A 26871-nucleotide genomic window follows, 5' to 3' on the forward strand; every position below is an offset into this window, starting at 1 on the left:
TTGACACATTAAATAGTTGCTATATTCAATGTGGACTAAAAAAATCACCTTGAAAATCCACAGAGTTGACCCACCGCTTGCTTTACTAAATAACATCTTTGATATTTGCAATTTATTTCTCCAGCCCCTTTTCCATTTCAATATTCTCTCTGTATAACACATAATTGCATTGCTTTACAACTTGTTTAGGAGATTCACTCTCACCAAGTCTCAGGTGCTGTGATTATGACAAAGGAAATTGAAATGTAATGGTTCCATTATTCCCAATCTATTCATGAGATGTAATCTTGTCTTCTGATAAATGGCTGTCAGCAACTACTTCCATGCCATTAGCACTCCTAACCTGGGATTCCCTTTCTTATTTTCAGCATCCATGATGGGCCTTATATTGAAACACACAGTTTATTTAAAATCCTTGAAATCCAGTGATGTTTTTATTCCCTGGACTTCATCCCAATAAGTAATAAAGAAACCATTCTCCATCCTCAGAAATTGGCAGGGAAGGAGTTAAAACTTCTTCCTTGGGTTAGAATAATGGCCACAGGTGTTCCCTCTGGGGGGTGGAGAGGTGATTTGAACCAGGTGTGGGGAATTTAATTAATTAAGTAGTTTGCTGTGTTTGGAGCTGGGGCTTGAGTGCAGCAGTCTGCAGGAGAGAAGTTCTCAAGTGCTTGCTTTTCATTGCTCTGCAAATATTTTGCCAAGGTGAGGCACAATTTATAATACTGTTGTTGTGATTCAGACTGAAGGAAGCTTGGTTGTATTTATGTTTGGACATTAAAGGGCAGGACCTTTTTCTGGTTTGTGAAAATAAATCACAGTGATTTTCCTTTGAATCTTAGGACTGGAGATCCTGGTTAGCTTTGACTAGCTTGGCATGTACCTAATCAGTTTGAGCCTGTGCGGGCCGGGAGCGGTCCGAGGCTTTCGGGGGGCGCGCAGCAGGCTGTGGCCAGCAGCTCTGGCACGTGGGTTGGGGAATTCGGCATGATGGACTGGAACTAGGCACTGATGTGTAGAGGTTGATTAAAGATTATTTTACTTACACCGTAGATGGTCATGGTGCAGGCAGGAAAACTTGCTTGCTTTGCAGTTACAAACAAAACAAATGTGGAGTTTGCTAGGCTCCACAACACAAACACGAACAAGACCCTCAGAAAACTCAAGCCTCTTGATAATAACCCGGACAGAGCTCTGGATACCACGATGAGAGTTCAAAAGGTGACTCTCCACGAGCGCGCAGGGTAGGGTACATCAAGGGATTATGCGGCAACGGGGAGAGGCTAGTGGTTGATCAGGCTCCTATATCATCCTCTAAGGCATACGTGGAGTTTTTTAGGCTCCACAGCACGCTTAGAGTTCTTCACAAGATGGATGTGAATCCTCCAACTTGGGCGGAAACTGCTCAAGCCTCTTGTACGGCTAGCAAGCCAATCGCTAGCTGCCACGTGGGAATAATTTAGAAACAGCCAATAGTGGGAAACAAATTTACATACGGGTAGCGGGAACTCCTTTGCACCGGGGTTTTCTCTATGCAACTGAGAATTGCACTGTGCAAAGAAAGCTCCATGTGGCGGGAAATAATTCTGCAGTGCCGAAGCACACACAAAATCATACCCTTTGGGTCATGACAGAGCCTTAACCTTAGCCTGTATCTGCTGCCCTGCTATTCTTGTCTCACTGTTCTTATCTCTTCATCTATTTTATTTTCCAACACACTAACTGATACCTTAAAAAAGACATATTCATCCTTCAGCATTTATGATGGGTGCTCATGGTCCTTGTGGTGTTTAAACAAAACATTACTTGAGGTAGAGAGAGATCGTAAACAAATTGAGGATTTAATTGCCACGGTCTATTCTTGCACAGGTAAGCTGTGTACAAATCTGCAATAACTTTGTATATGAACACTTTGAGCATACTTTTAAGTTCAGCTCAATGTAATGCAGCTAACTCCAGAGATCCTCTACAACTGTTATGGTTCTGCTTAACCTCAACCTTTATTTCCAAGTGCTACTTTTACAGTAGGGACTTGTTTTTTTGTTAGTTGAGTTTTGGGGTTGAGATTAAATACATTTTGCTTTGTTTTTAATTGAACTGAGCTGCATAGAACCCATGCTGGAGCTCTTTCAAATTGTCCATAATGGAAATCATTGAAGAGTAGTTGGTATGCTGTTAATTCACACCCTATCTTCCTAGGCAGGCACACAAGTCCTAAACATTGAAAACGTTAAAGTTCACATTGGTACTGATGTGGTAAGACTCTTGGCTCTCATGTTCTCCAGCATGATCATGCTTCATTTTGATGCCGAGTATAAAAATGCCACCTTTAACCTTTTACAGTAGTTACTTTCCCTTTTGGGGTTGGTAGTGCAATTTTTTTAAAACAAGTTTTCCTCCCTATCCATATGCTCCTAATTGGATTGCTTAAATGAAGGTTGCAAAATTCCCCAGTTTTCGGGGCTTGATTTCTTTAGTTATTGTTGTTACGATTTGCTTTGGAAGGGACAAGGTGCTTTCTCGATATTCAAGAAGGGACACTCCAGGAGAACAAAGCAGATGTTAAGCAGGGACATGCACACACACATATGCATGCACACATGCCTGCATGGATGTGCATTTATGCACATGGGGTCTATGTACAAATCCCCAATATTCACAAAGGCAGCAGAATAGATTTTTAGAGGAGCTGTGACACCACAGCTTGCCTTGAATGTTGTTGGACTTGTGTTTTTTCAGTACCTGGTGAAGGAGTTAACCCAGAGTAGGACTGGTTGACAAAAACCTGACCTCTGACTTGTGTATGTGGTATGGGAAATAGAATGGTTTGAAGTAAATCTGTCTAAGCCTGGAGAATTCAGCCTGGCAGGTGTGGCAAACCTCCTTCTGTGTCTAGGAAAGTGAGGTAGTTAGCTGTGTTAGTCTGAAGTCAGGCAGAAGGCAAGGAAGGGTTGCACCTTCAGGTTTGTGCAGACATTTGCACCTGGTCTATGCTCGTGTATCTTACTGTTAAGCTGTGCCGTGATAGATCAGGAGCAGCAAGAGCACACCTTGGCTGGTGCCAGGAATTCCATGTAGGTAACTTGGGGTGGATAGAGGGCCTAGCAGGTGGAGGGAGGGGAGAGGGAAGGACAGACACCCTGCTGTGGGGAGGGGTGATGATGTGTCTGTGTGGGGTTGTAGTTCCAGGGGTGGGGGGATTGGGGAACTAAAAACAGCCTAGTCAGAGTTGGGAGGCAGGTAGGAAGAGTGGGGAAGAGTAGCTGAGCTCCCCCACTATCATGCCCCCCCACCCCAGGGCTGCCCCCCTGCCAGGGCTCTGCCCTTTAAGAAAAAAAAAAGCAGAGAAAAGCCCCAGGACTCATCACTCCTGGTGCAGCCTCTGGGCCTTGGGGGCTTGTGCAGAACCCCCCCCACATGGCTTGGGGCAGCGGGGATCACACCCCACCAGCAGAAGCGAGATGAGTCGGGGGTTTCTTCTGGGGTGGGGCATTGTTTTTTTTTTTTTCTTAAAGGGCCAGAGCTGACCTGTTAAGGGCACCTGTGAGGGAGCTAGGGGAGGGGGGGATGGCAGAGTCCCCCCCCATGCAGTGGGGGGGGCAGAGGGGAGTGCCCCCCTCCACCAGCACCTTGAAAGCCAGGGCTTTTTTCCCCCCAGGTGCTGGGAGCTGGGCGGGGTAGGGCAGCCATTGCTTGGCTGGGAGAGTGGGCAGGGGATAGGCCTGGCCTGGCTGACTCGGAGATTCAGCTGAATCAAATCAGGACAGTGATTCAAATCACCAAATTGAATCACTGTCCACAAATCAGCCAAATCCGAAGCAAATACTACCCACTTCGCACAGGCCTGTTGGCTAACGATCCCTGCAAGTGTTGGTTTGCTTCAGTATCAGTGCTGGGCTCCTCCAACTGGGAACACTTTTGGTTCCTCTCCTTAGCTGCAGTTTGTTCAGGTTAGTTTGTAGAGTGAATCATTACAATTCAGAAGTGTATTTCTTTAGTGGCTTTAATGTGGCACTTGCATTATGCCTTTGAACAAACAAAAGTGTAAGTTATTACACTTCTTGCACAGCTACACTTTAAAAGACAGCTTTATGAGGAATATATCAAAGGATCAGAGCCAAGTGCATGCAAAGTCCTATCAAAGCAAGTGGCAGTCAGAGCAAACAGGCGAGGCAACAGGTGCCAGCCAAGGCCTTCTACAATTGATTTTTCAAGTCTGAATTGGCAGCCTCAGACACACTTCCAGCCCCTCCGGGGGCTCATCGGAGATGCTTATTCAACATACAGCTTGAATAAGTATTTAAATGGGTACAGAATGATTTGGTTGCTAAATGCAGTGTTTCCTTAATGATTTCTGTCTGGTGAGGTCTGAAGGCCAGTTATATAAAGAGTATCAGCACATCACTCCAAAATCCATGAGTTGACAACAAAGTAATGGGAAAAAACAGACCGTCAGATCTGCGTCCCTTCCAGCAGACCCTTTTGTTCTTTAAGGAAGCTTATATGCTGAGCGATTGTTTTTTGTTGGGCTTTTTTGCAAAGCAAATGCATCTTATTTAGTTGCCCAAATTAGAGCTGCTTTATGCTTAAATGAGAATGCTGTGAGCTTTTGAAGATCTGTACCAAAGTATGGAGTGCAAGAGGTGTCTAATTTTGAAACTGATGTGAATGGCAGGGCATACACAAGACTAGATGTACTATGCACGTCGTCTGCCTGCTTGCGTTGAATGTATGACCCAGTTAGCTTCTTTCCCAGCCATTTCATAGAATCATAGAAAATTAGGGTTGGGAGGGACCTCAGGAAGTCATTTAGTTCAACCCCTTGCTCAAAGCAGGACCAGCCCCAACTAAATCATCCTACCCAAGTCTTTGTATAGTCAGGTCTTAAAAAACCTCCAAGGATGCAGAGTCCACAACATCTCTGGGTAGCCTGTTCCAGTGGTTTACTACCCTCCTTGTGAAAGAGGTTTTTTTTTTTCCTAATATCTAACCTCAAATTCCCTTGTTGCAACTTGAAACCATTGCTCCTTGTTCTGTCATCTTCCACTGCTGAGAACAGTCCAGCTCCATCCTCTTTGCAACCACCCTTCTGGGAGTTGAAGGCTGCTATCAAATCTCCCCTCACTCTGCCCTTCTCCAGATGAAATAAGACCAGTTCCCTGAGCCTCTCCCTATAAGTGATGTGCCCCAGCCCCCTAACTCTTTCCATTACCCTCTGCGGGGCTCTCTCCAATTGTTCCACATACTTTCTGTAGCTGGGGGATGGGAGCAAAACTGGACACACTACGCCAGATGTGGCTGCCATTTTACTTCTAGGAAACTTATCCGAAGGATGAAATCCTGGTTGTATTCAAATCCATGCTAGTTTTGACTTCGTCTTCTATGAGGCCAAGATTTCAGGTAGAAATAATTGAAATTGGTGGAAATATTCCCAGGCTTGTTTCATCAGGCTGCCAGTTGGTACGAATCTCAATTTTATACACACAGAGACCCCTGCCCCATACACAGAGAGCACCAGTCAGTCGCTTGATGTAAAACATGTCTGGGCACTATTCCACTGATTTCAATCAATGGTTATCACATTGTTTAGACTAGTCGTGCAAGCAGCAGTCTCCATTATTAAATGTTTATTTGCAAGAGTAAAAAGGCTTGGAATATTTCAATCTAACTTCTTCTAGGTAGCATTGCCTCTTTGGAAAAGTTGTTTAGCCAACCACTTGCTTTATTTTCACTTCAAATTATATATATATTATAGTGTGCGTATCCTCTTAAAATTTCAAACTCTGTATTATTTTAAAGGTTAAGAGCATGTCTTGCTTTGTGTAGATGTTTTATCATCCAACTTTTAAAATAAGTTCCATCATCTCAAAGTGCAGTCAACCTTCTTAGAGACAAATTGATTGCTTCTCCATTTTTGTGCTTGTGTCAGCTAACCTTGGCAAACAGAATCCTATTTGTGTTGGGATGAAACTTGTAAATCTCTATTCACACTCACACTCATGTCCCATGGGTTGAAATTTCTTCCAGGACCAGGGTCCAATATCCCCCTTTCTGTTCCTTGCCTTTTTCTCTTCTTCTTTAGGTTGCAAGAAGTTAAAGCTTTTATACATAGGAAAGCTTATTAAGACAGCCCTGAGTTGCACATTCCTTTGGTGAAAGAAAGCTTAAGTCAAGAGCCCTAACTTGAAAAAAGAATTCTTTCACTGCGGGACATCTTCAAACATTATTCCAGACAAGACTTTGATAGTATTGAATGAAAATGGAAAAACCCCACAGTCTTAAAAGGCCTTAAAACTGTACATGAATTAAGCATTAGAACACCATGTAAGAAGCATGTAACAAGTAAAGGTAGATTAAAATGATCGGATGCAATGTTTTTTCCTTTGAAAAACATTTTGTAGAAATAAAAATGTTCACTCTCAGTGAAACTTCATCTAAAGGAGCCCAAAACAAGGCATTTAATATTGAAACATTTGGATCCAACCTTTTCAACTTTTCATGTAGATTTTTTTTTTATTTTTTATAGTGTAAACTGTAATGGAAAACAAATTTGAATTGTGAAGGAACATTTCAGTTGACTCCGAATGAAAACATTCGTTTCAAAAGATGCTTTGTTTTAATTCCAGTTCAGAATAGAAACCTCTTAAAAAAAAAAAATAGCCCCTAAGCAGAAATATCCCAGTTACTGCACATCTCCAGTAACGGGCATAAAGCTCGTTGTTCAGATGGATATGCTTTAGGGCACCAATAAATTAAATTATGTTAAAGAGGCTGAACAATGTCTTCTAGGCAGAGTGGGGAGCCCATATGCTTGATTCCTTGTTTTGTTAGGCCTTGGTTAGTTTTGTTGCATATTCATTCTTCATCTCGTGGTCAGTTTGCTCTGTGTTTATCAAAACAATTAATATTTAAGCCCAGGTGTGCTCCCTTATAACTCATTGTATCAGCGCAGCAGTCTGAATTCTGAATTTGTAAGAGATGCTCATCACTGCACAGAATTCTGGGATAAGTTGATTTCACCACTGCTTCCCCTACCATTTTCCCTCGGAGAATATTGCAGGCCCACATCTGTACAGCCACTGACACTGCAAAGGATCTGCCCAGCCTGGCTACAGCTGCTGCTTGGCCTATATTTGGGGCCAGCAGCTGAATGAGCATCCTCTTGCTGGGAAGGGGCTTGCCCCAAGCACAGACCGAGCAGCAGGGCCCAGGCACCCCCCCCCCCCCCACACACACACACTTGGCAGTGGAAGTGGCAAGCGGTAGATGACCACGCCAGGCAGCAGCCTGTCACGGCTTCCTGGAGAGCAAGCCTCTTCCCTGGAGGGGCCGCTCTGCAGAGCACAGCAGCACTGCGGGGGGCTTGCAGGGCTCTGGCCCGCTCGGGACCCCGGTGCTACTGCGCACACCCTGCTGCAGCTCTGCCAGTCCTGCAGCACAGTGCCCCCACCGGCAAGGGGCTCGCGCTCCCCCACATTATGACAGGGGCTGCTGCCCTCAACAAGGACCCTGCCCTCTCCTGCTGCAAATGCGGGGAGGGGACATGGCCAGATGCTGGCCAGCAGGGTCCCTTGGGGTGGGAGTGGCAGGGACAGGGGTTACTCCTCCTCCCTCGTCTGCAGGCGGAAGGGAAAGCAGGGGGCCTATTCCCAGGCAGGGAGCATGGTGACGAGGGCAGGCAAACCCAGCTACCAGTGGGGGTAGAGGGAAGACTAACTCTCCTGCTTTGCCTCAGTCAAGAGATAATGTTTGTCCTGTTACAAACCAGTTCAGCCTAGCCAGGTTAGACTAACCTGCAAAGGTTGAATCATTTCAGCTCCAGCTTTTTGAATGCCTGCCCCTAGCCCTAATGTCCAAAACTTTTCATAGGTTCTTGCTTCTGAAGGCCATGGAAAATCTGTATACTATGTGTAAAGGAGTATGATGCATCTAAAGGTAAGGGAGGTGAGGAAAGCTTGTTACTATTATGATACATTTTTCTCTTACACAGTGATACTGCTTTTCCATAGTGCATGGGCATCTTGGATTGCTGGGACCACTTGATTTCTCTGTTCAGAAGCGCTACATGTGGGTCAGTGTTCAACCCTTTCTAAGACATTGGGCTCTGTCAGGTTGGCAGGTTTTTCACTTAGGCCTTGGGTCTTTCATTAATGTGGTGAAATGACCCAATTTTCCTTGTGACTCTGCTTCCTTATCAATCAGTTGGACATAATGTGTACTCCTATGAAGTGCTATAAGGTTTGGAGTGAAAATGTAAGTGCAAAGAGGGTACTAACTTAGATTTCCAGCTGTATCACCAGCATCCTGTCTGACCTCTAGGAAGTCCTTTCCCTCCTTCAGTGCCCTTGCATCTCTGCAGAAAATACAGATACCCCTTCCATACCTCAGAGGGCTAAGACGATGATCATCTGTGCCAGATCCTGTGGGAGGATTATCTGTGCTGGCCCAATTTTTTTTTAAGTTACTTAGAAACCAAAATATGAAAACAGGATTTTTAAAAGCAAATCCTGTCATACCTGTTTGTTTCATTCACAGGTAAATCAGTGGCAGATAAGCACTTATGTACTTTTAAGAATCCCCCTTTGTATTTATTTGCATTAAATATCTTTTAAAAGTGACTTATTTTGAGTTGATTTGTTTTAAGGTCCTACACCATTTAGGAGTTTCTAAATCATTTGGGTATTGCAATGCTGAATACCCTCAACCTTCTGGGGTTAATCAGCAGGGATGTGGAGTATCATCAAAAAACTTTTAGATAAATACCAAGTACCTTCCCAGCTTCATCAGTGGCTACCATGCCTGCTATTTTCACCCCCCTGTGCCTTCACATTTACAAGTGACATGAGTTTTTCTTGTCAGCAGCTTGAAGCGTATTTTCCCAGAAACTCTATCACCTATCTCCTGCAAACTTCGTGGGCTTCATGCCCTCAGAAGGGGCTACCATCCCTGCTATTTTCATTCAAATCAGCCAAAACATGATAACGTTATAGGCAGTTCTGTGCTTGCCCATTATAGCCTAAGGGCAAAATGTCGAAACAGTTGCAATGAAACAAAAAGGAACAGTGCTTTCAAAACAAACCGAAACTCAAAATGAAACACTGTCCCATCGAAATGGCAAAAAAAAAAAAAAAAGGAAAAATGAAACGGTCCTGTTTTGCACAGCCCTAGAGAGCATTACTGTACTTAGGGTGTGATTGGTGGCAAGTAAGACACCAAAAAAGATCAGCAAATGGCAAGATGAAAAATAGAAAAGTCATTAAACAGTGTAGTGTAAATCAGCTGTGCATGAAATAGAAAGGATTTGTTTCAAGCATCATAAATATTTTTTCCAGTCTCTTATGGTCACACTTGAATATTGAAGTTCCATTTACAAATAGTTTGTGGCAGGATAATGACCAAACTGGGCAAGGTTTTGTTTTCCCTTCCTTCAAAGGAACAAAAAATAGAATTGAAAAAAATGTTTAAAAATAAACAAATCTCCCTCTGCTGTTTTGGGGATGCAGGGACAAAAAGAGTTGGAGAGACCAAAAGTGTAACAAGAATAATTAACCAATCACCCTCCCCTTCCTCCTGCCCCTCAAATAGCACCCACTTGGGAATTGGAGGCACAGATGGTTGCACCCCCCCCCCCCCCATCCTCCTCAGTCCACTTCATCAGGCAAGTTTTAACCAGCTGTAGTTAGTATGTGACTGATGGACATGTTCAGGAATTGTTATCTGTGCCAGAAAGGATAATGTGATCATATGTAGTCTGACTTCTTGTTGTAGAACACAAGAATTGTATCTGTGTACTTCCACGCTGATCCCAAGCAATGTTTGTGGATGATTATAAAGTTTACTGGGTCAAAAGATTACTTATATAACCCCAGGTCTCTAACAGCTTAGATTGATGGGGCCTAGCACATACTTCACACCATCTATTCATATCTGCAACGTACTTGCAATATCTATTGATCATATATAAATCATGTTTGGATTCAACTTGAATTTGAAAAGTGAGAATTTATAAAGTAACTTTAAACTTTAGACACTGAATGCATTGATTCAAATGGATTTTGGATCACAGCCTATTCTCACCTACTTCCATCCTTTTCTCTAATTTGGGACTCTCCATTTTTCTGTATAAAAGTTTGAGGTGTTTTAGTCCTTATTTACAGAGGAATGGGGAACCTAAAACACTGACTGAACTCAGTTGAAGTACTTCTGTAAGGATGTCTAGCAGCTGGTGACAGAGACTCTCAAAAATAGGGGTGGAAATGATTAGAAAACAAATATGCTGAGTTTCTGAAATTTCACTTAATCCCAAATCAGGGTGGAAAATAGGAACTTCTGGATTTTTCACCATTGATAGAAGTTAAGATTGGACTGAAATAAAATATTTTGACTTGCTCAGAACTGAATGTTGGTTTTGCTTTTTCTTTTTTTTTTTTTTTGACAAAATCAATACATTCTCAACACATCTTTTCAGATGTTGTTCAAAACATCTTTTTCAAGCAAGCTTTTTCAATGGAAAATTTTAAACCAGTTCTAACTCAAAGCAACATTTTTAGAAGGCATCTGCATTGTTTTCTGGCTTGCTTCTCAAGGAACTATTACCCAGTCAAACGCCAGGCAAGATTCTGCATGCTTCCCCAGCCAGCGTGTCTTGATCTTGCCATGGGGAAAGAATATTTTGAGGGTTTGAGAGGTTAAATCAGCCTCTGTGGTCATTTTAATGATTTGCTTGTCTGCTGAGAGTGGCAGCGAGGGGTGTCTGGAATGGCCAAATGGAGTGGTGTTTTTATCCATGATAGCTGCCCTGAGACTAAAGAACACATTTTATATGTGACACCTCAGAGCCATCACTTGATGATCTCTTCTGTTCATCTTCCTACCTGAACTGGATTGGAACTGGTGAGGTACTGCTTACAATCTCTGTAGTCATTCCTGGCTTTAAAATTATCTGAGAAAAATAAGGCAACGAATTTGGATCCTGTACCATAGGGCCTTCTTTCTTAATGCGGTCTCTGTGTGCTGATTGTGAGGGCTACACAATTCAGATGGAGACCAAATGCTGTGGAAAATTCACATTATGTCCTTGAGCTTCTTTTTTTTTCAATTTCGGTGCAAGCTGCAAAACTTAAGCAGAGTAGAAAATCATTATTTTAATGATAATAATTTACACTTTCATAGGAGCTTTCATCCAAGGCAATATCATGTGAGAATTTTCCATTTATAGTCTCTCCAAGACATGGTAATTCTACCATGGTAAGTATTATATTTTCTCCTTTGCTGCTGGAGAAGGGAAGAAAATGATTATTATGATTTGTACTGTTGAATGTTTATTATAGCAATATTTTGCATTTTTGTAGCATTTTTCTTCTGAGGATGTGAGTGAGCTTTAGATCTATTAGTTTAAGCCTCAGAATATTTCCATGAAATAGCATTAGCCTATCATTTTGTATATGGGTATGAGGCAATGAAAGCAGTTTTTCAGAAATGCTGCATGCTCATCATCCTGTTTGAAGTGCATGGGAGCTGAAAGTGCTCAGTGTTTCTAAAAAGCAGCTCTTATGGAAATGAGCCAAAATCATGTTACTTGAGTCCAATTCAACACCAAAGCTGAAGTCCAGTCTCTTGCTTGGGACTTCTCCTGTGCCTAAAAAGAGGTGTATGCTGTAGTTGTTGTTGAGAGATGGGTTTAACGCCAGTGCTGAAATGTTATATTAAGTGGTGCCTGAGGTTTGTGGGGATGGAAAGCTTGGGTTCTCATTCCAAATGTCCTTGAACTCCGTGGGAACTTCTCCACTGACTTGAATAGGATTTCAGTCTGTAGGCAACACTGCATAACTTTTACCATTTTCCATACCTGGCAAATAAAGCCGATTTTGCCGTTTTTGTTATGTAATAAATTCCCCGCACAGCAGCTCAGTTCTTTGGCAGCTATTGTCTTTCTGGAGGCTTTGCATAAATATATAAAAGCCTCTTTCTAATTCTATCTCTTTTTTTCCTTAAACAATTCTCTATGCACTATTTACTTGTTTAAGAACTGAAAGTGGATTTTTTCCTTCTTTTGGAAAGATGAAGGGAACCTTTCGTTTAAACGTGTAAGTAGCATAAGGCAGACCGATAACACCGAGTCAAAGCCATTTCATAGAAAGTGTTTCGTAACTGCTAAATGGGCTTAGACTACTGTACTTTTTATGGAGAAAGTACCCCAAATACAGGATGGGTAGCAAGATGCATTCCCTTAATGATATATGACTGCACCGTTCTGGTGTTGGATTTATAGATCAGTTTTAACTGCTAGTCTTGATTATGTCATAACAATTTCATAGATGCTTCTTGCTTTTTTTGTTCTGACAGTAATCTACTTTATTAATATTAACTGGTGGTTGAGAGTGACAAATATTGATCAAACTTAAACTTTTAATGTATTCCAATTAGTGGATGGATGTGGCATTATTATGTCTAAGTCAATCACTCTCCCAAGTGTTTCATTGCTTTTAAAAACAGTTTGGCTCTGCAGAGGTCACTCCAGAGCTTTCATTAAAGATGGAACTATAAGGAGGATTAATTATTTCAGTTACATTTAACTTTCCTTCATGCTCTGCAAAATATTTAAAATATTTATTATAATTTCATATACACAATAAATAGATGCTTAATCATACAGGCAGAGATTGCTTTCTGGGCTACCTGTGAGGGTTCTTATATGGCTCTCAGTGCCATGGTGTATTAATGTATATCCTATGTTGATGCATTTGTCCTGAAACACTCTTACAAGGTAGAGAGTAGTGTTTATCCCTAACTTACAGATTTAAGGGACAAGGGAGATGAAAAGGTCAGACCATCTTTCTGGTATGGACTCGTATTGTGTTTAACACAGCGGGGTCCTGGTCTGGGATTGGTGCTCCTCAGAGACGCTGCCTTGCAAAATAATATTAATTTTTTTTAAAATGATAAGCTTTGGGCAAAGCCCATTGTGATACTTGCGGACCAGCTACTCAAATGGGATCTGAGTTGTTTTAAAAACCTGGGCCCAGTCATGGACACTGAATATTGAAAAATCTGGTTTAAATCACTTGCTGGGATTGTTGGCATAGTTGAGACTCAAATTTAGGTCTCCAGAATCTAGGGCTGCCTACATACATGCTTGGTGTTGGGTGGGAGGTGTTTTAATTAAAGCAGTTTCTGGACATCTGCTTTAGTTAAAATGGCTCACTGTCGTGTGTATTAAGCCCTCGCATATTTCAAAATGTCTGTGGGATGCTTTATCTAGAGCTTTTTCATTGAGAGTACATGAAGTGCCCCTGTGGCCGTTCTGAAATGCACGGGGGCTTAATACACATGACACCAAGGCAATGCTGGAGTGTTCTAATTGGAACTTGTTGGAGTAGGCTCCATTAATCAAGTCTGTTCCATGTGCTTATTAGAACACCAGCAAGCATGTCTATAGGCACCCTATATGGCAAGTTAACCAGAGGACAGTCCTGTGTCATCCCTTTGCCACCCAAATGCCAATCTTCTGTGAGTAGGAAGGAAATCTTGGAGGCAGAGGAAAGCACATTGCAAAATTTCACTGCAAAACATACCCTCGCTGTGGGGAAACAGGGTTGTCTAATGCCGCCGATCTTGAGAATCCATGGGTATGTCAGCTTGATCTATGGAGGTCACTGTCACCTTGATAGAAAGGGTCAGCTTTGAAGGAATCCTCAGAAGCATTTCATACATATCTGACCTTTTGCTGCCTAATGGCATCAGTGTATTAGAAATAAGTCAAGTACTAGTTTATTCAAGGGTCTTCCTCTCCTTCATTTACCCTCACCCCCCACCTCTCAGCTACTTGATTGAATAAAGTTCCTGAAAATGTTTGAGTGATTTCCCCGTGCACAGAACACTTTCATGTGTGCAAGAAGCAGGAGTCCATGGCATCCCCGTAGCTCTGCTGCAGGGAAAGCTGCTGGGCAACACCTGAGTGTCAGGTACTTTCATGCTGCTGCCTTCCGATAGTTGAGGAAACTGAAATAGCCAGGGGGTCTTTAGGTGTACCAACAAAGGAGGAAAGGCTGTGGAACAGCATTGATTATTAAACCACAGAGTGGAAGAAAAAACTTTTCTCTGTTGCTTTTTTCTTTAACCTCTTCTCCTCCAGCATAATGGGGGCAGGGTGTGATTATTGTGGAGGAGAAGCCAGATGATTTATCGGTAATGGAGCTAGGAACTTAGCCAGTTTCAACATGAGCAAAGATTTTCCCTCTAGGACATCACCTCAGTGATTATAGTCAAGACACCATATTTTACAGAGTCTGGTCACAGACCCATGGATCTGACTTGAACTACAGCTGGGTGGCCCCTGCAAAGGTTCCCTAATGAAGTGTGCTTTCCCTTGGCCACCGCCCCTCTCTTTTTCTCTTTCCACTAGCATCCTCATTAACCAACTGTGAAACCTGACATTTCCAATAAGGAACAATTAAATCTGAAACCAAATTGAATGAAGCCATTTGTTTACAAAACAATAGCTAGCTAGCATAGGGATGGTGAAAAATGATTGCAAGCCATGGGTAAAAAAAAAATGAGGTAAATTAAGTTTGACTAGATTAATGCTCTTTAAATACTTCTACTGCTCAGAAAACGAAACAGGAAAAATCCTGTTAAGTCTCTTACATATAAAGTAGTCATGCATGTATTATGCCTAAGAAGCAGTTGTGGGCCAGAAAATCTTCAGGGGCCACTATGGTGTTAAATGGTATTTAAATTTAGACACGTTTAAGATCTTAAGTGAAGTGCAGCTACAGGGTACTGGACTCAGTGAACAAGCTCATTTTTAACCTCATGTGTTAAGCACTCTTTAGCTAGGTACAGATGTTCAAAAAGCTAGAGGCAGAAGTGTTCAAATTTCACACTTTAAGCATCCAGAGCCCCCCTTCACGTTCTTCCCCACTCTCCCTGGGACATGAGCCAGTAAACTGGGAGGAGGTCTGTGTGGTGGGGAGGCTCAAAAATAGAGGTTATAATCTTGGTGCAGACACTACTGGTAGGTATTCTGGATAGCTATAAATAGACCACTCAAGCCTTGCTATATAGATGGTTATAACCAATCTATTGACCAGGTGAACTCTAAAAACACACTTTTTTTCATTCTTCATAAGCTATCATCCTCGTCAGAAACTACAGTAATGTTGCTTCTTGGAAAAGTATTCTGCTGTGAAATCCTATTTAGAATTAGCTTGAGAAAAGTCTCTACGACTCAGATTGTTCGAAGGCCATGTCATCGAGCTCTTGCTCCTACTTACACCGGCAAATGAAAGCCAGAGTTATAAAAGCTTGCAGCACCCATCAAGCCCCATTGTTACAGTGAAGGCCAAATTTTCCAGACAAGTTCAGTACCCAAAAGAGTTCAACACGTACCCACCATGCAGAGCTCCTTCAACCTGCAGTGTAAACAGTTGTGCAAGCAAGCACACTAGGAACTGCACAAAATAGAAAGCAGGCTGCTTGCCGTCAGGGGATTTCTTTTTAATTTGCAACAGTTGATGTCAGCTCTAGGTTTGCCATGATGGTTCCTACATTACTCCTTGATTTAAAAATGCTTTTTAAAATTTATGAACAAACCTCAAAAGGCCAAAGTTAATTTGACAATCAGTTGTTCTGTACGAGACCTGTAGCATTCACGGTACTGTCATAAGGATGTGAATTCTATCTGAATTAATTTAAACAAGTAATACCCCCACCATACACATTCTCACAAGATCCCATGTGTAGGATCTTTTGTTTTTGCGGGTTTTTTTAAGGGTTGGGAAATATTAAGAAAGGGGAATTAGAGATGCAGACCCAGGTTGAAAGAGGCATTGCTTTCCTCAATTACACTTTAAGGCACTTTACTTTTGTAAAAGAAATTATCTAAATAAATAAGTCAAGAAAGATTAAAACCTCATTAAAATGTGTAAACAGAGTTGGAAAAAAAAAGCTCGGCTGAACTGAATAATAATAAAAGTAAAAGTTATGAAACATTATTGGTAAATAAAAGTTCTGCTGAAGTGAACATACCATTCAGATGGGACGCAGAACTGCTGTTATCTACATCTCAGGATGGTGCTTTCTTTTCAATAATTTGATAACTTTTTAATGAATAAATTAATAACATTACCCAGGAAATGGAGCCCTGACATAAAGCTAACTCCTCGCCAGTTCCTCCATCTCACCACTGTCACAACCCAAAGTTGTGATTTTTTGTTTGTGTGTGTGCTTCGGCACCGCTAAATTATTTCCCACCATTTTTGTCGCTTTCTTTGCACGGTAGAGCTCTCTGCTGCTAGAGAGAGCTCTGGTGCAACGGGGAATTTCCCGCCAAATTACAGCTTCTTTGCAGTGTGCATCTCTTTTGCATCGTAGTGATACACACTGTAAAGAAGTTCCCGCCATTTGTATTAGGGTCCACGCCATGTTATTGGCCGACTCCTAATTTAGGCACACGTGGCGGTTAGTGATTGGCTTGCTAGCCGTACATAAGGCTTGTGTGGTTTCCGCCCAAGTTGGAGGACTCCACAAACACTGGAGGAGGGAGGAGAGAGAGAGATTCTGTGAGAAGATCTCCAAGCGCTGTGGACCCTCGCGGATCCGGCGCACCTCCCCTAAGGAGGCAGAGAGAGGCAATAGAACCGAGCCTACGGAGCTTTCGCTTCTCGCCTCTCCCCATCGCCGAGCGCAATCCTAGACGTATCCCTTTCCTATAATTTCAGACCCCATGGAGCCTAGCAAACTCCGGGGAAAACGTAATGGACCCACGGAGCCTGAATAGCTCCGGGGAAACTTTTCGAATTCAACTTAACCGGACCCGCGGAGCCTAGCAAACTCCGTGGGAGCAATCACTTTGTCAGAGTCCTCCAACAAGGGTTCAAGCGGGAGCTGTGCCTGGAAACCTATCCAGCCTACACCGATACCATCTTTGGGTGTAAGTAAACAATCTTTTCAATCAATCGTTACGCCTCCGTGACTAATTCTAACTCACATGCACAAAACCATCCCGTGGTTTCTCCCACCCCACGTGTCCGGGCTGACGGCCACAGCCCGCGTGCACCGGAGACGGGTCTGGTATGACCCCGGTTCACCCCCGGCTTGCCCATGGCGGCCAGAATGGGATCGGAATCACCGCCGTGCATGGCGACGAGGGCGGGCTCGGGGCCTGGTCCGCACAACCACTAGAAATTCTGGTCTCAGACAGTCAGCAATGTGTGGGGTTTTTTTCCCTGCACACCCACAAGCACTGTTGAGGCTACCATGAGAGCTTAATAAGTTTATTTCACCAAATAGAAGTAATGATGCTTAAAGTCCTTAATGGCTGGGAATCAGGCATCCGTATTTTAAGTGAGCATTGGTTGTGACCAGTATTCATTAAAGATCAAAGAACCTAAGCATATCCATTTTCTTTTTAGCTCTGACATTTCCCTTAAGAAGGACTTTTGCCAAAGGGGAGAAATATTATCAGCCTAGCAGGAGCACAGGGCCCCAGTGTTTTAAGTGCTGGGCAAATATGGGGTGATGATCCCTGCCCTAAAGAGCTTTCCAACTAAATACATAAGAGAACAGGAGGGGCAGGGAGGTGAAGTGACTCATCTGAGCTTAATGTCAGGGCCAGGATCTCAGCCTTATTTATGAGCTTTTATTCTATCGGCATATCAAATAGACTGTGCTGCCTTTCCCCTGAGAAAATCATGGTTCCTCATGATGAAAGGAATATAAGCTGGAATGGGCCAATAAATCCAGTAATACTTTTGTAGGATTGTTCAATATTCAGTGCCAGGTTGCATCTTCATCAGTTTGTACAGGGCATCATGGAAGACCCCAATCCTGGCTTAAGTTCCTTGCAACAAAAAGTCACCAGTGACAATGGTAATTAGAGATGATTGAACCACTTTGAATAAGCAGCAGCTCATCATGAAACTCCTTCTTTATTAAAGTAAAATAACCTACTTATCTCATCAGCTTTTTTTCATAGGTTTGTAGTTGTTAGAGGCTGGAAGGGACCTTACAGATCACTGGGTCCAGCTCCTCTGCACTCAGGAAGGAAATACTGCTGGGATCAGATGCCTGTAAAAAAAAACAAATAAATAAATAAAGGCCATTTTAATATGCTGTTATTTTCTTGCAGAAAAAGATTTTTTTTAAACAGTTATTATTTTCACTACAGTGTGATAACAAATTAATTCAATACATTTTCCAATTAAGAGAAATGCAAATGTCTCCCCTTGACAAACTAAGGTGTTGAAACTGCACTTGCCCCATGCTCACCAGGTTATTTTGACTGTCTGATCATTTGCATTGTGATAACAGCTGGGAACCCTAATCATAGAGCAGCATAAATCGCATGCTAATACTTTGGTTTGTTCGGGATGGTTTTTGGTGTTTAGGTACAACCCAGTGAGAGTAAGGGTACTGGCTCTGTTCCATAGTTTACTGTTGTCCCCTTTGCAATGTTTTGCAAAGAGAAGAGCAACAAGAAACAATCCTATAATGCCCTATGTGGCCTTCTAGTTAAGTTCAAACCCTAGATTGAAACTAATAAGACCTCTGGACAGGGCTCTGTGTCCTGACATCCTGGATGACACAAAGTCCCAGCAGCATCTATCATTCAACATCAACTCAGTCACTTAAGTGCCTAGCACACCTTTGCTAGTCTTGGATGTATGCCCTCAACCACTGGTACAGACAGGACGTGATCGATCTGCACAAGACAAAGCAATCCTCTTTCATGCCCTATAAAATTTGCTCTTTCTACTGCAGTTCATACCTGTCATGGTGACAGCTATTCTTTGCTTTGGAATAGGCTGACAGCATTACTCTCATTATAGCTGAGGTTCAGACCAGTGTTTCCCAACCTTTTTCACCACATGGCACACTTATGTGGCCTCTCTCCCAAGGGTGTGGAGCAGGTGGCGCAGCACTTGAATCACTGGCTGGAGCTATTCTCCCCATTTGGCTGGCTGGGGCATGGCAGGGGGCTTGGCTCCAGCCCAAAATGATGCGGCACATTTGGACATGCCTGGTAGATGGTATACCGGTGTGCCGCAGCACACCAGTTGGGAAATGTTGGTTTAGACATTGCTTTTAAGTTGATTCAGAAAGATAGGTAGGCTTCCACCTATTTTTAGCAATCCCACTGAAATTAATAGGACTATCCATGCATTTTATGTCAGAGAAATGTTTAAATGCATTGGTGAATTAGACTGTTATCAATGAGACTGAAAACACAGCATGTCTGTGATAAACATAGTTTTCCTCACTTATTAAGGCCCAGGTTGTCCAAGGGGGTTGGTAAAGGTCAGAACAAGAATTGGTGGCAACACTGGAAAACAAACTTGTCTTGCTGTTCTTCTGTCAGTGTTTAAAACTGTTGATTGTGCTACTGAACCACGTTATAACATATCTGCTCTCATGAAGATATATGGCTCCATTTCTAAATGCCATCAATCCTATATGACATGACATATAGCTCTCCATAAAAAGAAGCTTATTCCTCATCTAGAGCATTCAGCTTGTGTTTCACTCTTCCAAATACACCCAATGTGGAATGACATCCAGAATAGTTCACCATCCAGGAATAGAGAAGTGCATTTGCCTAATCATATTATTGAAATATGGACAAATGCATTCCTTTGGGGTGACTATTTATAAATAAAAGAGAATTGCCAGCTTCTAGCTGAGTAAATGAATGGAAATACTGCTGTTACACTTACCCCTTGTAGTTATGACTAGTTCGTTTTTCTGTATAATGGTTGTGATCATGCTAATGACAGCAAGTGTCACCCAGAGCATCTCAAGAGCTCTAGCGCTTCCTACTAATAAGTGACTTTCCTTAACAGTTGGTGCAGGAGAACTGTATAGATCTAAACCTGCTAAATCAGAGATGAATAGCAAGTATTTTAAGCTGTGTTATGTCTAGGGACCTGCATTAATAGCAGTGAGACAAAGGGTTTGTCACAGCTTGCAGCACACCGAGCTGACTTTGTGGGCATTTTGCGACAGCCCTACCCCTCACTGCTGATTGGCAGAGGGGCCTTGGTGACCCCACCCCTCACCACTAATTGGTGGTGGTTGCTTGGTTGCATCTCCTTGATGTGACCATCTTGGTTCAGGGTGAACGTTACTTGTATCTTGTTGGGGTATCCTAAGATGTAAATGTCATCTGGCCAGCTCTTCTTCTTGGTTACATCTCAAGAAGATGTAACATCTTCAGAAGACGTAACATCTGGTTACATGACAAGGAGATGTAACCAATCTGGTTGGTTACATCAATGATCTACTGGTATTTTTGTGGGGGGATGGAGGGGGCTAATTTTGCAGGAAATCACAACCAATACCAGATTTCCTAGCAATCCTGGACTTTTTTTTTTGCGGGTTCTGCAAAATCTGTGAAACTGTGATTTAGGTAGGTCCCTGGTTACATATGATGGTGCATAGTGATTGCCAGCATCTTATATCTAGCTTGTGGGATAAATTTGCATTCAAGTAATATTTAGTCTCTTCTATTTAGAATAAAATTGAAACAATAGTGCCTGATCAGACTGTTGGGGCAAAAGCCCCCAGTCTTGCCCAGATCTAACATAATTGAGGCGGAAAATGCAAAACCAGCAGAAAGTTCAGCTTCACATTTTTATTTCCTGAGATAGCTAGGTACCAAGCCTAGTCCCCAGCAGGCTGCTCTAATTTATATTAGCTGTCACTGGCCACAAGTCGTTATTTTAATTGCCAAAAATGACTAGTGTACAAGATTACATTCATTCAGGATCCTGCCCTTTTCTGCATTTGAAGCCTGCAAGTAGGAATGGCATAATCTTTGTGAAACCTTGGTGGAGATTGACATAGTGAAATACATCAGAATAATGATTTCCAACCACCAAGACCTGAATAGCATATAAATAATTTAAGAAAGCCCATTAGCCCAACTTGGATCCCTGATTATCTAGAAATTGTTACGTGATCTCTCTCTTCTAGATACTACAGTAAGCAGCAAAATCCATGAAGATCCTGAAATGAGTTCCTGCAGCCACAGAGGCAGTGCCACTAACTCTTGATTTTAATGCGAGTGTCATAATCTCCAGGGATTCTGCTTTTCTCTGTTTAAAAGTTGCAAACTCTCTGATTAAAAATAGCAAATTCTCTAGTTAAAAACCTAAAATTTAAGTTTTCCCTTGATATAAATGACCACCACTATATTTGTATATGCATATGTGTAGCCGTGTGTGTGTGTGTGTGTATCACTTGAACACAATGTTTTATTGATATATTTACAATTTTAAAGCAGTTTGGAAGCCTACCAGTGTCTCAATCACTATAAAAAAATAAATTCTAAATTCCTATAAATTCTAGCATTTGATTTTGGGTTTCTTATCATGGAAAATCAGAGCTTCCCCTGCCCCTTTCCTTCACCAGAATGCAGGTCCAGCTGCAGCTGTCCTCCCCAGCTGCTTTGTGGCAGTGAGCAGCCTTGAGAGGCCAGTACACAGCTCATGCTATTAACCCTCACTCCCAAGCCACAGCCCCTGGCCCTGCTGGTACTCCTCACTCCCCACCCACAGCCCCTGCACCCCCCAGCCCTGCAAGAGAGGGATGGGGCGGGGGGGGGGGGGCAAGCTGCCAGGGCTATGGGGCTGGGAACCCAGGTCTGAAGCCTCTGCCCCCCACCAACAGTGCCTGAGCACTGGCTGCCAACCATGGGAGTCAGGGGCTGCTGTGACCTGAACAGAGTGCGGAGCCCAGTTCCCCCTCCCCATGGGTGGCACGGATGGAGCAGAGCCCATGAGGGCATGCAGATGCAGGCTGGCAGCTGTAGGCTCGGGGCTTCCCACTCTGCTGACCTCCCCTTGGGGGCCTCCTTGGTCCTTGGGCGGGATCTGGCAGGGTGGGATAGAAGGCTTGGTGCCACTGCCATGAGCCCCACACCATCATGGAAAGGTGCTCCCTGCCCACCTGGCAGCAGTGGGGGACACAACTCCAAGGTGCCACCCCTGCTGCTGCCAGGCAGACAGGGGGTGCCTCACCATGGTGGCATGGGGCTCACTGGGCTTCCTCACCCTGCTCTGCCAGGTCTTGCTCTTAAAATGAGAAAATCTGCATTTTTCTGTACTAAACAGAAAACTAGGATCCCTGGTGAACTGTCATGTTCCTTTAAAGCCAGGATGCCTGGAATCATGTTTGTATGGGAGAACACCCTTCCTGGTTGTTGTTAAGAAAAGCTGACAATATGACCCACATGTACCCTATCAGCTGAAAAAAAACAACTGGCGGCCAATGAAAAAAAACCAAACCCAAATCATTTGTAAATCTCATGAGTTTGAACCATCCATGTTGGCAATGCTGCAAACATCTCTATGCATGGAAGTTAGTTCAGGGTCAGGCCCAATGCTGGAGAGAATCGTGAGACACTCTTAGCACAAACCATTTCAAGAAAGTAATTCCCAATTTTAGTAGCAAACTCTTACTCAATTATTAGAATGGTGATGTAATGCGTGCTTGCAAACACATTCGATCCCCTGATTCATGCCTGAGGAAATGTCTGGAAAAAGGAAAAATCTAGTAACTGATCTGTAAAAGAAAAATCAAGTGACTGGGCAAGAGAAGGAAAAGCATTTCCACAGAACAGAGAGATCCTGAGTGCTGGATATCTTAATGCAAATTAATAGGGAAGTTGTGGTTTGTGTTACCAAATTTGCCCATTACTTTGGGGTGTGCTCATTTATTAAGGATAGTTTCTAGGGTCCTGGTGATTTTGTCAATGTGCTGCTTGTGTTACTATACGGAGCTGTATCTCTCCCTTCTGCAAGCTCTCACCCCCAGTGGAGCTATCTTGCAGGACTCAATCTCAATGGGACTGGGTTCTTCCAGTCACCAAATCAGTCATACACACAAACATACACAAATTAACGTGACACACCTGACCTGGCCGGGCTGATCAGCATGGACAGGCTGACACCCTCATATGCCAAGAATCAGTTCATAAGAGCAACAATAAAATGCAGTCAGACACAAGCACACAGGTAAACAGAATCCCTCTGAATCCAGCTGGGTGTCCAGCTGACACCCTCATGGGCCAGCATTCAGTTCATAAGGGCACGGCTGAGTCAAACTGGGTCAATCAGCCTGTACAAGCTGATCCCCTTATGTGTTTCAAACTCAGCACGTCCCAATCTTTGGCCTCTTGATGAGCAGACCCCACAATATTTTTGGGCTTCACAGGGATCTTTAGCTTAGGTAAAAGAAGTGTTGCTGCAGAGCACGGGAGGAAAGAGAAGCAGAGAAGGAAAAATATACCCAATTACTACCAGTTTGACTATAAAAGTTATTTATTGCTAAGCATATGAAATATATAATGTTACTAGTAGTAATAGACATGCAAAAGAAAAACAAACACAATGACAATACTACCCTGGTTTCACTAAGTATTTGGGGAAATTTAGCTCAAGCTTAACTAATACAGTTCAGGTTCAGAAGGTTATGCTTAGAGAGAAGAGAGAGAGAGAGAGCAAGCGCTGGGATCTTACCTAGTCCAAGGTACTCAGGCTGCAAAGCTGACAGGCACAGTCCGTAGCACAATCCTTGAAGAGAGAGATGATCTGTTCTTCCAGCGTCCCAAGAACGACAGGGGATGGTGTCAGCACAGGAGTTTTCTTCTTCTTTCCTTTTCCTCTCCTTCTCCTTTCCTCCTCCTTCTTCTCTTCCTTCCTCCTGCTGCTTCTTTTCCTTGAAGCGCACACACTTTTTACAGATTTTTATACCCTCAGTTCAGCTGCTTCGAAGCACCCTCAGTAGTGTAAATCATTGTCTTTTCTATTGACAAGGGGTTATCTGGTTTGGAACATCTCAGGAAACTGATTGATAATCAGGAAACACTTAAGATTAGGGAGTAACCAAATACTTGGGAGCCAGCTTGAAATTCCTATGGATGGCAGATATACTGATGGAATATCTCATGGTTTCTTCAGGAACAATAGATAGCTTGCAGCATCAGGATTTTGGATTTTTACTTGTTGTGCACAAGCCTCAGCTTAGCATGACTTTTCCAGATTTTACTATGGTCTTTTAACAGACTTAAGACAATTATTGGGGTGCTCATAACCTTTTGTGGAGAGGACTCCCACCAGTCATCTTGGGAAAAGTATGACAACACCTGGGATTAGGGCTCCAGCAGGCTGGATGCTGTGATGAACCCTTAACCATTGTTCAAATGTTGCCCGTACCCCGTCTGACTCGGTCTCTTGCCTCAGCATTCCCTAATCTGGCAACCGAGTTTTAGTCAATCAAGTTTAAATAGGCCTCCCATAGTGGGACCGGGGAATGTACGGCCCGAGATGCCTATTAAATTTAGAGCTGTGTGTGTGTGTGTGTCTGGGGGGGGAAGTCCTTAGCAAATCCAGATTAGAACTGGTCTGATAAATGCTGAGCTGGGTGTATGTGAACATGAGTTGATTAACATTGGAAGCACAGATTCCCCATCATTCAGCGCTCTCCTGCTTCTCTGGTCCCAGAATTCACTGCAGTCTCTGCTTCAGGCTTTCTGTTCTCCATCTCTCATGTAAATGAATGGTCATCTGGTTCCATCTCGGATGCAAATGAGACCTAGGGCAGTTGTTTCACTCTTGTCACCCTTATCTGGAGGGTCTTAGGTGTGTCTCTCACTGCATCTTAATCAGTTTCATTTATGTAGAGGAGGGAAGGGGAGGGGGTGAGTCCTTTGTGAGTCAGACAGGCTGTGTCCTGTGCCAGGGTTGCCCAAGAACACAGAGCTGAGATGTAACATTTGTGTGTTTCCAGACTTACTGCAACTGGAAGCACAAAGGCTGTAAACGGCAGACTGACTTTGAACTTGGATATTCAGCTCGGTGTTGCAAGCCAGAGTGGGACAGAACTTCAGATCCAGAGAGGGAGTGGAAATGGTGCTCCGATATTGGGTAAGCAGAAACCAATTGGTTATTTCCTGGACTAGATATCCCATTGCACATCTCCCCGAATTGAAATAGTTAGAGCTGAATGAAATTTCTAATGTAAAAGAAATGTGCTTTGCAACATAAAAGTCAAATATTTGGGCCTGACAACCAAAGCTCTTTATGTTTTGTATAGAATTAAGGTGTTGGGTTTTGTGAATATGTTATTTATGTGTATGTGTATGCATGGTAATCCTGCATGTTAATGCAACACTGCTTCTGAAAAGATCTCCTGTTCTGAATGCTGTCTGCTGGGCCACATCTGTCCTCATCTGTACTCCTGTTAAATTAGGTGTAACTCCAACTTGAGACCAGTACCCTGGAATTATTGTGGATTTACACAGATGTAAGAAGGAATTGGCCTTCCACCTTTATAGTTAGTGCTGATAAGAACAGCAAACTTTCACTGCTACCTTTTACTGCTTTGTCCTCTTGTTTCACTGTAACAAAGATTTATTTTGTAATCCTGGACTAGAAATTGTGACTAAACTTGAGGTGGTGTGGTGTCAGCTGACTGTGCTGGGTCCCTTGTGCCAACAAACAGCAAAAGCAATGCAACTTGGTAAGCAGAGCAGCAAAGCAGCTGTTTCTGTGTTGTGTACTGCTTCATATTTTATGCATGGTAAAAGTTTAAGAGGAGGGAAAACTTTGGACTTGGAGGATGTACAAAGTACTTGCCCCAAAAGGTAATTCTTGAAGTGGAAATTAAAATTAAGTTAGGGGAACTTAGGAATCATTTGCACAAGTGCCTTAAAAAGGAGAGACAAGGTTCCTTGGGTGAATTTGATATCTTTTATTAGACCAGCCCAAGTGGTTGGAGAATAGTTATTAAGCAAGCTTTCGGGTTCAAAAACCCTTTGTCAGGCTAAGGAAGTTGCAGCAGTTGGTGTGTGCCATTCCTGGATGGAATGAAAAGTAAGGAAGCCAGGGGCTGGGCTGGGGTTTCAGTTGCCAGGCAGATTATAATGTGTCAAAAATCCAATGTCTATGTTTAGTCCATGATCTCTAGTATCCAGCAGGTTGATGAAATGGAGCTCATAGGCTCGTCTCTGGGAAGTGTTGTGTAAGTTACCCTTGAGGATCAGGACTGAGAGATTGGAGAGAGAGCGGCCCTCCTGTGAGAAATGTGCCCCTACCGGTAATTGGGTATTTCTGTCTTTGATGGATTTCCGGCATGCATTCATTCTGGTGCACAGTTGTTGTTTGGTCTCTCCTACATATCTTCCATTAAGGCATTTAGTGCATTGGATGAGGTATACTACATTCCTGGAGGTGCCAGCTGTAAGATCCCGGGATGCTGATGGCTCTGTTGTGGGGTGTAGTAATAGTGGGGTGGTGGAGATGTGTTGGCAGGTTTTGCATTTCTTGTCCTGGCACAGTCTGGATCCTTTTGGTGTGTTCTGAGCTTGAGGAAGTTTGCTTCTGGTGATGAGGTTGGCGAGGTTCGGTGCTTGTTTGAAGGCTAGAATGGGTGGCTCTGGGAAGATCTTTTTAAGAATAGGGTCTCTGTCTAGTATGGGTTGCAATTTTTTGAGGATTTTCCGTACAGGTTCAAGGGAGGGGTGATACATCATCACCAGCGGTGTGCAATTTGTGGGTGTTTTTCTTCTGTACTGCAGCAGTTCATCACATGGTATCCAGGTGGCTCTTTCAAATGTGTGATCTACCTCTCTGGAGGAGTGTCCTTGCTGGGTGAAAGCCTTTTTAAGATTGGTGAGGTGGCTATCCCGGCCCTGATCAGCACCAGGTGGTAGTGATTTGCAAGCTGCTATCTTAAAATGTAGGTTAAAAGGAGGCATTTAAGACAAAGTAATGACTCAGCTAATTTTTAAGTAAAATAATTAATACAGTACTTGAATTAAAGGCTCAGTTTGAACACATCCTAAGTCAGCTCTGAGCTAGACAAGTTACA

General features: G+C 43.0%; 1 pseudogene; it reads left to right on the forward strand.

The window, feature by feature from the left end:
- Nucleotides 1-600: 600 nt before the first annotated feature.
- The window catches only part of LOC132245623 (leucine-rich repeat transmembrane neuronal protein 4-like), an 85160-nt pseudogene continuing 58889 nt past the window's right edge, over nt 601-26871 (forward strand).

Source organism: Alligator mississippiensis, chromosome 15, assembly GCF_030867095.1.
Source record: "Alligator mississippiensis isolate rAllMis1 chromosome 15, rAllMis1, whole genome shotgun sequence".
Lineage (NCBI taxonomy): Eukaryota > Metazoa > Chordata > Crocodylia > Alligatoridae > Alligator > Alligator mississippiensis.